Source organism: Pyrus communis, chromosome 15 (assembly GCF_041283825.1).
Source record: "Pyrus communis isolate YQ-2024b chromosome 15, ASM4128382v1, whole genome shotgun sequence".
Taxonomy (NCBI): Eukaryota; Viridiplantae; Streptophyta; class Magnoliopsida; order Rosales; family Rosaceae; genus Pyrus; species Pyrus communis.
The window spans coordinates 14,720,542-14,733,230 of NC_142579.1; the positions used below are offsets into that span (position 1 = coordinate 14,720,542).

General features: G+C 37.6%; 1 non-coding gene across 1 annotated transcript; it reads right to left on the reverse strand.

Annotated features, from left to right (window-relative positions):
• Positions 1–3,238: 3,238 nt before the first annotated feature.
• On the reverse strand, positions 3,239–3,345 carry LOC137720292 (small nucleolar RNA R71). The gene has a single exon (XR_011066488.1). It is a non-coding gene; the product is annotated as a small nucleolar RNA R71 (small nucleolar RNA).
• Positions 3,346–12,689: the final 9,344 nt, after the last annotated feature.

A 12,689-nucleotide genomic window follows, 5' to 3' on the forward strand; every position in this document is an offset into this window, starting at 1 on the left:
TGTAACTTAATTATTTTATTTTTATTGAATCGAAAAAAGGGTACACCTAGCAAGAGGACATAAACCTAACTTCTCATAATACAAGAAAAAATGATAAAAAATACATGAAAAGAAATAGGGACATAAACCTTACCGTTCTAGAAACAAAAACAATAAAGATACGAGGAAAAGAGGTGGGACATGAAACTTAACTCCTCTAAACCTAAATGTCTAAACCTGCAAAACAGAACAAGCAACATCACAAGGTTAAGAAAAAAAAAAAAAAGATAAGAAAGTGAGACAAACCTGTATCCCGAGATGCACATTAATTTGAGAACCAAAAGCCAGGCAAGCCATCATAGTTTGAAAACAAAGCAGCACCAATTGCCATTGGAGGGGAATCATCCCATACCAAAGTTGGAGAAGACAAGCCCATATTAGCAAAAGAGTCAGCAACTACATTTCCTTCTTGATATAGGTGAGGCATAGGAAATCATCTTCCGAATGCGGTCCAAACAAATAGACCATTGCGTACGAAGAGGCCAATGAGGATCAAAATTAGTCGATTAGAGTGCATAAATAACACTAGAAGAGTCACTTTCTATCCAAAGACAATGCCAACCCCATTGATATGCAAACTCTATGCCAATAATAACTGTTGATAATTATGCAAAAAAAGAGTTGCAATGACCAATCCCTTGGCAGAAACCACCAAGAAACTGACCATGGCAATCTCGAAAAACTCCCCCACAAGTAGCATGACCAGGATTTCCTTTAGACTAAGTTTAATCCAAGGAAATCAAGGAGAAGACCAAAGCACATGAAGAATAGTTGACATCTTGTGAGGGATAGGTGGGATCCCCAGATAAGAAATGATACAAGCGTCAAAACCCTAAGAATAACCAGGAATAAACTTCTCACCATGAATGATCCCATAATTGATAGACATACAAAAACGATGAAAATAGATTGGGTGACCCTCGAAAATAAACTTATTTCGAGCTTTCCAAATAGCCAACATAGTAGAACGACCTGCAAAAATCCAGAAAACAACCAAGGAATCTGAAAACGGAAAAGAGGTACCAAATTGACATGCTAACCACCTCCAAAGCTGCCTAGATATCCGACACTCGAAGAAAAGATGAAAAGTAGATTCCTCAGAGATATGACATAAACAACAATTGGATGCTAGAGAAATACCACTTCGTTATAGTGCACCTTCGGTAGGAAGTTTGTCATGAAAAAGCCGCCAAGCCAAAATAAACAGTAGAGGCAGAATAAAAGGTCGCCAATAACCTTGGCCCAAGCACAATCACTACGTTTTTTTTTCCGAATAAGATGATAACCAGAAGAAAAGGAAAATTTTCGAGTCGATGTAACTTAACTATGAATACTTGCATAAGTGATTAATTTATTTCATCTTTGCATGGTTAGTGCTTGTACTATACTTAATGCTTGTCATTAATTGGCCACTAATTGTTTGATTAAAAGAATTATGTTGAAAGCTGAGCAAGCCAATACTTGAACAAGAAAGCTGAAGCCATGTCACATCATAATTCCTGGCTTTGGGCAATGCGACATGTTCACTGAATAAGAGAAAAAGGAAAAGGAAAAGAATGTAATATGTGTTGGTTGGCTTTATAACATAGGAGATCTTACACCAGAAGGGTATACGGTTAGTCTATAAGTTGCAAGACAAGATACGGTTAGTCTACTACTACTTTATTAATTGAACGATATTGTGCGCCTACAATTATTTCAACAAGTTTTCGGTGATGTTGCCTCAAATCTTGTTTAATTTATTTTGCTTTCGTGATTTTCATTTATTTTATTTTTTCGTTATTTTGTTTTATATTTTTTCGGTGCATTCTCTCACTCGTAATCATTGTTTCTTGTAGGTGACTGACTAGCACACGATCATCGCATTGCAAACTAGTTTAATTTGAACCTAAAATTGAGCAAAACCTTTGTGCAATTTGAAGAAACAAAGAAAAGAGAGAAGAAGGATTGACAAGAGAAGAAAATGATGTTGATACAGAACGACACAATAGGAGACCTTGATAACTCGACTATTCCAATGTTACAATCAAGCGTTGTCTTGTCCGATGTTGCTCAATATTATGAGTTGAAGAATATTCACTCTAATATGATGTGATCCTCCTATGGTTTGAGTATTGAAGATCCATAGGCTCATATTAGAGATATTTTCAACGTGGTATCGGATGATGATCTTTCCTTATTGTGGAAATTTTCAGGTCGACGGGCCGAGGGCCCACTCCAACAACACCGATACTGTCCCCACTTAACCACCTGCACAATCCTCAGGTGTGGGGTTTTATCACAAAAGGCCTCGGTGTTAATTAGAGAGGGGTACTTCTATTTAAAGCACTCTTCTCTTCTCCTTCTGTCCGATGTGGGACTGGGGGTTCCAACACTCCCCCGCACGTGAGACCCCACTTATGGGTCACACGTGAATTTCCACACATCGGCAACCACGTGGAGCCATGTCGGGACTCACCCAATCACGCGGGGTGTGGAAATTTTCAGGTCGACGGGCCGAGGGCCCACTCCAACAACACCGATACTGTCCCCACTTAACCACCTGCACAATCCTCAGGTGTGGGGTTTTATCACAAAAGGCCTCGGTGTTAATTAGAGAGGGGTATTTCTATTTAAAGCACTCTTCTCTTCTCCCTCTGTCCGATGTGGGACTGGGGGTTCCAACACTCCCCCGCACGTGAGACCCCACTTATGGGTCACACGTGAATTTCCACACATCGGCAACCACGTGGAGCCATGTCGGGACTCACCCAATCACGCGGGGCCAATGGGGACCCACCCAAACACGTGGCATCTTTGGCCTACGTGGACAATCACGCGGGGCCAATGGGGACCCACCCAATCACGTGGCAGTACGGGCCCGTCCCCTGGCTCTGATACCATGTGGAAATTTTCAGGTCGACGGGCCGAGGGCCCACTCCAACAACACCGATAATGTCCCCACTTAACCACCTGCACAATCCTCAGGTGTGGGGTTTTATCACAAAAGGCTTCGGTGTTAATTAGAGAGGGGTATTTCTATTTAAAGCACTCTTCTCTTCTCCCTCTGTCCGATGTGGGACTGGGGGTTCCAACACTTATACTGTGAAAGACAAAGCAAAGACATAGTTAAAATCCTTGTGGTCTGGATCCCTAATTACTTGGAATGACATTCAAATCAAGTTCTTGGGGGAAGTTCTTTTCAACTCAGAAGAGGGATGAACTGAGAGACAAGATTATGCAATTTACTCAATTGGCAGATGAGAAATTTTTTTAAGCTTGGGGATGATTCAAGAATTTGTTGGTCAAGTGTCCTCACCATGGCTTGTCGACTCTAGTTTTCATGCGTATTTTGCATAAGGCGCTCACTGTTTCAAGTAAGGCTACAGTTAAACAACTAAGCAGGTAGATCTATTAGGAATAAGATGGTCAATGACTGTTAAACATTGTTTGATACTTTAGCTCTTGAGATTCAACACTGAAGAGGAAAGTTACACACTTCAAATCGGATATCCAGGTGGACATCAAAATCAAGGCATGTGTACTAGCCGACACTTAAAAGTGATGAAGTCATAAAGTGTTGATGATGTGAATAAATTCAAAACCAAAGTCTAAGACCAAGTTAAACTAATAGTGAGAGTGTGCAGTGTGAGATGTACTCATATTACAAAGTATGTAATGTTATAGCATAGATAAAAGTACTATAAAAGAAGACTATGCCCATCCTAGGAAGGATGGATATTTATACAAATATAGGAAATAAAATTCCTACATCTATTAGAGTGTATGTTAGAACCGCCTAAAATCCCTCGCTTGCCATATAAACCCAACTGCTAAGTTTTGAAGAGGCGCAAACGGAAAGTGTAAGTGGGCCAAAATAATGGTTTATAAAGCCTTTGGTTTTCTCAACATACTATCTCCTTGCTGTAAAACCTGTATAGTTTCAAAATCATACTACATAAGTATGAAATCAAGTACCGTATAAAATAATTATTTCCAAGTATACGGTAATGTTGGAGATATGCCCTGAAAGTCAATCTTTGGAAGACACCTGTTAGGACAATGTCTGTATGTGTAGATAACTCTAATACAACAAAAAGGCAAAGTCACTCATTAGGACTGTCTCAATAAACGATATACGTCCAAAATAGGAAATCCATGGATAATGGATTGATGGAAGAAGTAATCTAATGATGTTAGATTGCAGAGACCTTCTTCCCATAACCATATGTCCAAAAGGTTCATGGTCATAAGATTGTCAGAGGTACACTGACAAAACATAGACCAGTATATACTATGTCCTCTTCAAATGGGAAAGATGGAAAATCTCAAGCCATTCATGTAGTGACACTAAGACAAGTATGTAGGTGCTCAATAAGGGAATGAGTTCATTGAACACAATCAAACGAGAGTACTTGCATGGAGGTTTACTCACATGTCAAGCAAGTAACTCTACTGGTTGGAATAATGTAAGTAATCACTTGACCTGATACATCATAGTTGTCTTGGGGATACGTTGTTGATCATTTGATAATGAGACGTGACCACATCTCATCTTGGATATGTTTTATGCGTTGTTGGGGTCAGTGATTTATTCTTAGAGGCATGTGAATGATCAACAATGGATCTCTAATTCTCGTTATGAGAGGAAGAATACTCTAAGATATGATTCAGGAATCTTCGACCAAAGTATCAAGCGTAATGATGAAAGGCGTTCCTATATTACTCAATTGAATCATATAACTAGTATAATCACATTAGGGGCTTGACATTAAGTATCCATACCCTAGTAATGTGATTGTGAGTATTGTATTAGAGAAGGATCGAATTACATTGTAATTTCAACTGAATAGGTTCTCCGACCAAATTCTACATTAGCTTGGGTAGCCATGATATATGTTTAGATGTCACTCATGGCTTATGGGTTCTTCCAGATGATTAAATAAGTAGTCATCAAAGAAGAAGGAGAATTAAAAGTAAGTTTTAATTCATTGAGTGATTGGATAAATACTAATCAATTGGATTGCTACCAATCACCTCACCGCCTCGCTAATTAGAACATAAAACAATTGTACACCGATATACTCTTGTGGTGAGACAACTAAAGGATGATGGAATTTATTAATTGGATTAATTAAGTGCTATGATTAATTAGAAAGTCTAAAGAAATCATAGAAGCGATTAAAGATCGTTTCGGGCTTAAAGAAAAGTTCGGGTTCATTCGGGCCCATCGGACCCAAACCCAATGAGCTTTTTATTCAAGCATAGGATGACTTGAAATGATAAAAACCCAAAGTCCAAACTTACACTAAGGGGCCGGCCAAAGATGAGGAAAGAAAAGAGAGAAATAGTCAATTAGTTGACTTACTTCTTTTACCTTTATAAAGAGAGTTGAACAAAAAAGTTTCATTAGGGCTTTTGTGTGAACTTTTCAACAAGAAAAAAACAATTCTCTCTCTCTCTCTCTCTCTCTCTCTACACAAATACATAGCCGGCCACCAAGAGGGGAAATAGCTAATCATCTCTTCTCCTTTTGGTTATTCCAACATCTATCTCACTACACTAGTGGGTGTGGATCTTTAGAGGTCTTCTACTTTGGAGACTAGAGGAGAATCAAAGGAGTTCCAAATCTATCAAGGTGGAGGAAACAAGGAGGGAGGCTAGACTCAAGGAGTTCCAAAAACAAAGAGCTTGGAGGTGGTCCATCCTTGGTTTAAAGTCTAGATCAAGAGGTATAAAACTCAACCTTCACTTTGTTCTTCAATATTTTGTTTGATGCATCATATATGAACCTATGCTTCTTGAAGGGGATTTGCATGACTATAGCTTTCCGTTGCTTATCTATATAAATTTAGAATTGTATATGCATGCTGATAGGAGCATATTTATGCGACTTAGTTAGCTTGTTTTCTTGCATTTACATAGCTAATTTCTACTTGTTAGAGTGTTTTAAGCTATTTTCGTGTGTTTTTAGGTTCAATTGACAAAGTTGGCAAGAAAGTGCAATTTGGAGCATTTTAGAGCAGTTTTGGGCTTGTAATGGATTGCACATGCATGGAGCAAGGTGGATGGACGAATTTGAAGATCAAGAGAGGCTAGGAATGTGATTAAGATCTAGAAGAATTAAATTGAAGACTTTGAAGATAAGGAATCAGCTACAAAGAAGGAATATTATCCAAATTTCCTTATCTTATCCAAACCTTATCCAACCTTATCTTATCTTATCCTATCCTAATCTTTTCCTACCTTAATTCCAACTTCAAAGAGGACTCATTTTCACATTAAATCGCCTAAATATCAAGTTCTAGAAGCCCTATTTTCGTGCATTAAGTTTATGCCACATGTAACCCTTCTAGAAGTTCTAGAATCTGCCACAAGGACCATTCCTTGTCCTCCTTGGAATTTGATTGAAAGTGTCCTTGTTCTTTGGTGATTTGGAGTCCTAATTCCTCTCATTTTCAGCCCAATTTTGTGCCTCCCCTTCACCCTATAAATACATGATGCCACAACACTAAAAAACCACCACCCTCTACCACAAATTCACACCACACCATTCACCACACCTCAAGAGCCTAAATTCACACAAATCCCCATTGTTGGCAGCAAGGAAGGAATGAGGAGCCACCTGGAGTGTTTCTAGGTGTATTCTATCTTTGTTTTTAATGTTTAAGTTTAATTATCTTTGTTTTGCGAACATGTGGAACTAATTTCTTTTTAGTTGGAGGTGAATTCGAAGCCATGATTATATGTTTTATATGAATTGATTCCATCCAATTATTGTTTTTTTAAGGCATGAATGTGATTTGCTTATCTAAGTTATTAAAACTTGTTTATGTATGTGGGTTGGGGGTCGACACTTAATTTGCATGCATGAATTTGATGCTAGAGTATAAGGGGGTTTCACGTAATAGTTATTCACTTATATTCACAAGTAGTGGAGGTTGCTAGTCACAATCGTATTAAGTAAATCCTTGGTATGAGTCTCATGCGTTTCATAGTGATGAATGCCTTGTCAATGCTTATGATTTTCATAGAACTTAATGACTTTTGACATGTATCTCTATCATGCGTTTCATATAGGGAACTTGAGAAAGATAATTTCGTTTAGATGCGTATTCCATCTAATTCAATGAAATAAAGAAAATCTGATGGTTAGTTGTGTGATGCAACTAACTTGGGGTGTTGTCATTCATAGTCTAAAGGAAAAATAACTGGAAATCAATTTGTATGCATATGTGTCATGTGTGGAGATGAACCCTCTAGCTAGCCATTCACCCATATTTTTCCCCAATTTCGTCCAAGTTGTTTAAGAGTCTTTAATCTGCTTGTCTTTACTTTAATTTCGTCCAAAATCCAATACCCCTTTACTTGGTTGTGTCTTTTAGTTAGAATCTATCCAAATTTATGTTTTAAGTGTTTTGAGTGAAGTTAAAAATAATTTTCGTCCAAATCACCCTTTAGAGTCTAGTTTGAGTCTATTTGATTGTTTTGTGCTGTTTTGAGTCTTTTTAGTTTGTTTTGAGTCATATAACTCTAGTTAAGTGTTTTTAAGTTTTGTTTTGTGTTTTTAAGTCAGTTTAGAGTAGATTAGCATCCCTTCTAATCCCCGGCCTAAAACGATCCCTACTTTCATATACTACAATCATAAGGTTTTAATTTGAGTGTTAGAATATTTCACATCACATGCTAGTCACTAGAAATCCCACTATAAATCTCATTATTTCCCTTTAGGTAAACCATAATATCTCAGCAAGTTGCAATAGTATATAATATGCTTTGCTTAAATCATACCATGTAACAGTATGAAAATCAATTACCATAAAATTAAAATATTCAAATGTACGGTAAACCACAATATCTCAACTATATAAAATAGTATGCTCATCAATTATCACAATTACGCAGACACACAAGTCCATGCAGACAATAGCTACATGGAACATGCTTTGTAATAATCTAAGCTCAAGTACTACATACATGTGAAGTTGGTGCTAAGCATATCACATACGAGTCTTAGTTGCCTATTGCAAACTGGTGCATGCTGGCACCTATAATGGATCCATAGCGAGCGTAATGGTGTGATGTGAACATACATGTGAAAGCATGACATGATGTAATAACGCTTTATCAAAAGCATTCAAGGAAGCTAAATATACAATAAGCTTGAAAATAAGCCCACTCACTAAAAAAATAAAACAAAGCCCACTCATTGACTGATACTTAGTCGGGTTGTAGCTTCCTTGCCCTACACTTTTGTTAAAAAAATCCTCGAAAAGCTTTCTTAAAGTAAAACACCCTTTACTTAGAAAACTGATCGGAAACTATGAAGATTATGGTAAAACAGGGCTCGAACTATCGAAATTGGGGTCCAAAAACCCCTGACCACCATCGTACGCTGCTGCACGAGCTGGTGGCTGAAACTGTTGCTGAAAATAGAATATATCGTCATAGTAAATGAAATATTTCATCAAAGTTAACAGAATATACCTGAAATAATATGACCCGAATTCAGAAACAGGTTAGGATTGGGTTGGATACAGGGTTAATGAGTCGGGTCAGACTGGGTTTGAGTTCTAGTCATTGAATCTGAACTTAGTTTTCAGGTTGAGTCGACCTGGTTCCACGCGAGTCCCCTGATTTTTGCAAAAATTCGTCAAAAAACAGTGAGCTCCAATTAGCTCTAAAACTCAACCTTTTCACGCCAAATTTTTACTAAAAGGAAGATAAATGAATGAGGAGTTCTATTTTACCTTACCCAATTGAAATAGTGGCCAGAGTGGCTGAAAAATGTCCCAAAGGCATCAGAAAACTCTGGAGCTCTTAACCTCATTGGTTCGAGCTTATTCTCCTTGAATCTCGCTAAGCAACGAGTTTAGTGATGCTTAGGAGGTCGTGGAGAAACAGATGATGGTGGTTTGGTGTTCGATTTCTTGAAGAAAGTGGTGATGATTTGTTGTGTTTGGTTTTGGAGAAAGAGGACAAATGACAAAAACAAGAAAGGGTCCAAAATGGTGAAAGTACCAAAATACCCTTGATGTTTTGTGTTTTGTACACTCTTTGTTTTAGCTTCGAATTCTGTTCCACTTGTGCTCATGTATTCGCATTGATGAGTACTATAAGAATATGACAAGAACGGAGACAAAATATGATTTAACTCAAATGTCCACATAGGATTCCAGTTGGCCCTACATGGGCATTTTCGTTATTTCTCACATTTAAGGAATACAATAAACAAAATTAGGGACATGTCATCATGTCATGCATGCCAAAATTTTTGAAATAAATAATTCTAATGCTTTTGCTTCTAAGATGCAGGTTGATGTTATTGCTAGTAAATTGGATATCTTGCTTGCTATGAACGAGAGATTGCCTTGTTCGGTTCATGATCATCCCACCATCTTTTGTCCTTACGGAGTCGACTTTTCATAATTTGTGGATGAACAAGTAAACATGGTGACTTCTTAAGGACGTCCCAACAATGACCCATACTCCAACACTTATAATCGATAATGGAGGGATCGCTCAAATTTCTCTTGGAACAACACTCAAAAAGTGCAAAAGCTGCCATTGAGCTTGTATATACTTTCCTCTTATTATGTCATTCACTCTCCTTAAATATTCCTTTCATCTTTTTTTCATTCAACATGCTAAAAAGAAGTTAAATCAAAATCCTTATGGAAAACCTAATCCCCCAAATAGATTAAGAAAATCACTCATTGGGTTGAATTGCACCAGCCTAATTAAACTAGAAAACGCTAATGGATCGACTCAACAACCTCAAATCATCCAAATTTGCACCGGCCAACATAGCTCATGTGGCCCAACTCAACAATTTTTTGGGTTTCCAATTATTTGCTAAAAGCAGTGTCCTAAAAATCGGTCTAGGCGGCGTTAGGCACTAGCTAGCCGCCTCCATTAGTTTGTAATCGGAAGAAAAAATGGACAATGTATTTGGCGAAGCCTAAGCGGTCGGATCATAAAGTTAGTTTTGCTTTTACTTTTTTTATTTTATTTTTAAAAGCAACTTAAATAATCAATTTTTCTTGGCGTTTCTTTTTCTCTCCTTTGCCACCTTTCTTTTCTATTTCTCCTCACTTAATTCTCATCTCCTCGCTTGCAGCACTCTCATCTCTTTCTCTTCATTCTCAATTAGCCAAACTGGAGCCACCATCCACCACTCTAATCGGTCGGAACCACCGTCCCTTCTATTTTGTGTTTTATATAATAAATTTAATTAAACTAAAAAAATCCGTCTAGGCTATAGGATCACATGCCTCCCACCTAGCAATATTTAGAACATTGACTGAGAGTATGCCTTGTGTTTCTAAATAGCACACGATGATAAGTTGTATAATTACAGTAGTACAAAGGTATCTTCAACACAGATGTCCAATAAGAATATGAAAAAATATTAATTATATTTTGGTTCGGTACGGTATGAATCGGGATTAGAATATGAGAACCGATTGTTTCCAACTTAAGTAACAATCAATACAATATGGTCTCTATACTAAATAAAATACCAATGAAACCATACCAAACTGGTTTGGTTCGGGATGGTATGCGTACGGTTTCTATTCGTATGGATGATGAAAAGAGAGAAGGTTGAACCTGTTAATGTAGTTCTAGTTTATAGAAAAGGAATTTGCCAAACATGCTCGTTTCCTTAATGTTGGTGTGTAGCCTCTTCAGCCGAAACTTGGAGCCAAAGAAACAATTCAAATGTTTATTTTAATAGTTATTTTCAGTTTAAATGTAGACCCTTAGATCATAGTCCATGTGGCAGCACTCACTTGTATCTAGCTTAAGCGATAGACTAAGACATGTGGCATCATCTTATAGGGTGATAGCAATTAAGGGTTGAGATTGTATCTTGGTTTGGTGAGTGAAGGATCTCCATTCCTTTCCATGTATAACGGTAACAAACACACACATGTTTTTTAGTGTGAAAAATCAAAAATATATTCCATTATCTTCTCTCTGAAATTCTCTCTACACTTTTTGCCATTTTCGAAGGTTGCAGAAAACCTCCGTTGAAATACACAGTAAACACACAAACACTAACATGGCCTCAGAGCCAGGTTCCTATGTCTAAACTGGGCGTGGAATCTGTGAGTGCAATTGAGCTGCACTTTGAGCTCAAATCGAATATGGAAATTGCGATTTCTTGAATCCAAGTCTCACATGGTTGGATTAAGTATTACTGAGCTTAGAGCTCCTATTTTCAATGGAGAACTACGAATTTTGGAGGATTCGCATGACGACTATACTGAAATTCTATGGTCTCTGGAAGTTGGTCGAAAATGGATTTGACCCTCCAGATCCTAAGGATAAGAAGACTATAGTCGATGAGACAAAGAAGGAGACGAAGGAGGTGAAGGAAGATTTGTGAAAAACAAGTTCATTTGAGCAACATCAACAACATGCAATTAACAATTAAAAGGCGGAATCATGTTTATATGCACTCAAAAACAAAACTTAACCCATGAACTTCAAAGCCTAGTAGATAGGTGAACCAAGACTCAACTCAAAACAAAGTGAGTTGAGAAATCAATACCTTTGTAGATTCCTCTTTGCATAAGCAAAGGCTAATCACCCAAAGAGAGGGCCTTCATTCCTTGCATCTTAGATCCATGGATTTGGATGGATGAAAAGGTTTCTCCAAGTTCCCAAAATTGAAAACCTCTAAGTCTCCACACCAAGGCATATTGTAGAAGAAATGAGTGACCTTGGAGGAGTTTGATTGCTAGATGATCCCTCCAAGGTGGCTGAAATTTTAGAGAGAAAGGAGAGCTTGTGTTCTCATCCTTTCCCCAAAAATTACCCTTAATGAATTTTGGCTATAAAGTCATACTTATTCCTTAATTCATTTGAGTGGCAAACTTGTAAATAAGTCCAAAACCACTCCTTCTTTAACATGGGATTTATTGGGCTATTTGGGCATTTGTGAATCATTATTCATTAAGTTGTCACACAACTTAAGTCAATGGACTTGACGTTCGAAGCCCATTGGGCCTTAAGATCCAAAACTATCCCGAGGTCTTTTAACGAACTTATTCGTTTGATTAATAATCATATTAATTAATCCTTGCCATAAATAATTAAACAATTTAATTATTCTTACTCATCTCCGTTGAATCTTCAATCTCTACCTTACTCGGTGTACGATCCATTAGGTTCCTTTTAGCGAGGCAGTGGGCGATTCAAACTCTTTCAAATCGATTGTGAATTGGAACTTACTTTCAATTCTCCCGTTAGTGATAATACACTTTTAGGGCTTCCACAAACCATGGTTGACGCCTAGCAGCATGTCATGGTTACCCAAGCTAATCAGAAGAGGTGGAGAACCTATTCAGTCTTAGGATTACAAATGCAATACGGTCTTTCTCTAATACAATACTCTTGACCACATTGTTTGGTTTGATAGTTTATTCATGTCTACTATCCAATGGGAGTCTTGTGCTTATATGATTACCTTGAATGTGATTTGGAACACATTCCTAAATCTCATTCATACTTTGGCCAAAGATTCTTAATCATATCATAGAGTATTCTCCCTCAAACAATTTGAAGGTTAGAGATCCCTTGTTGCGCATTCACTTGCCTCCATGGCTAAGTGGCTTAACCCCAACGATGCCGTGGACACCCTCCTGATGGAGTGACTTTGACAT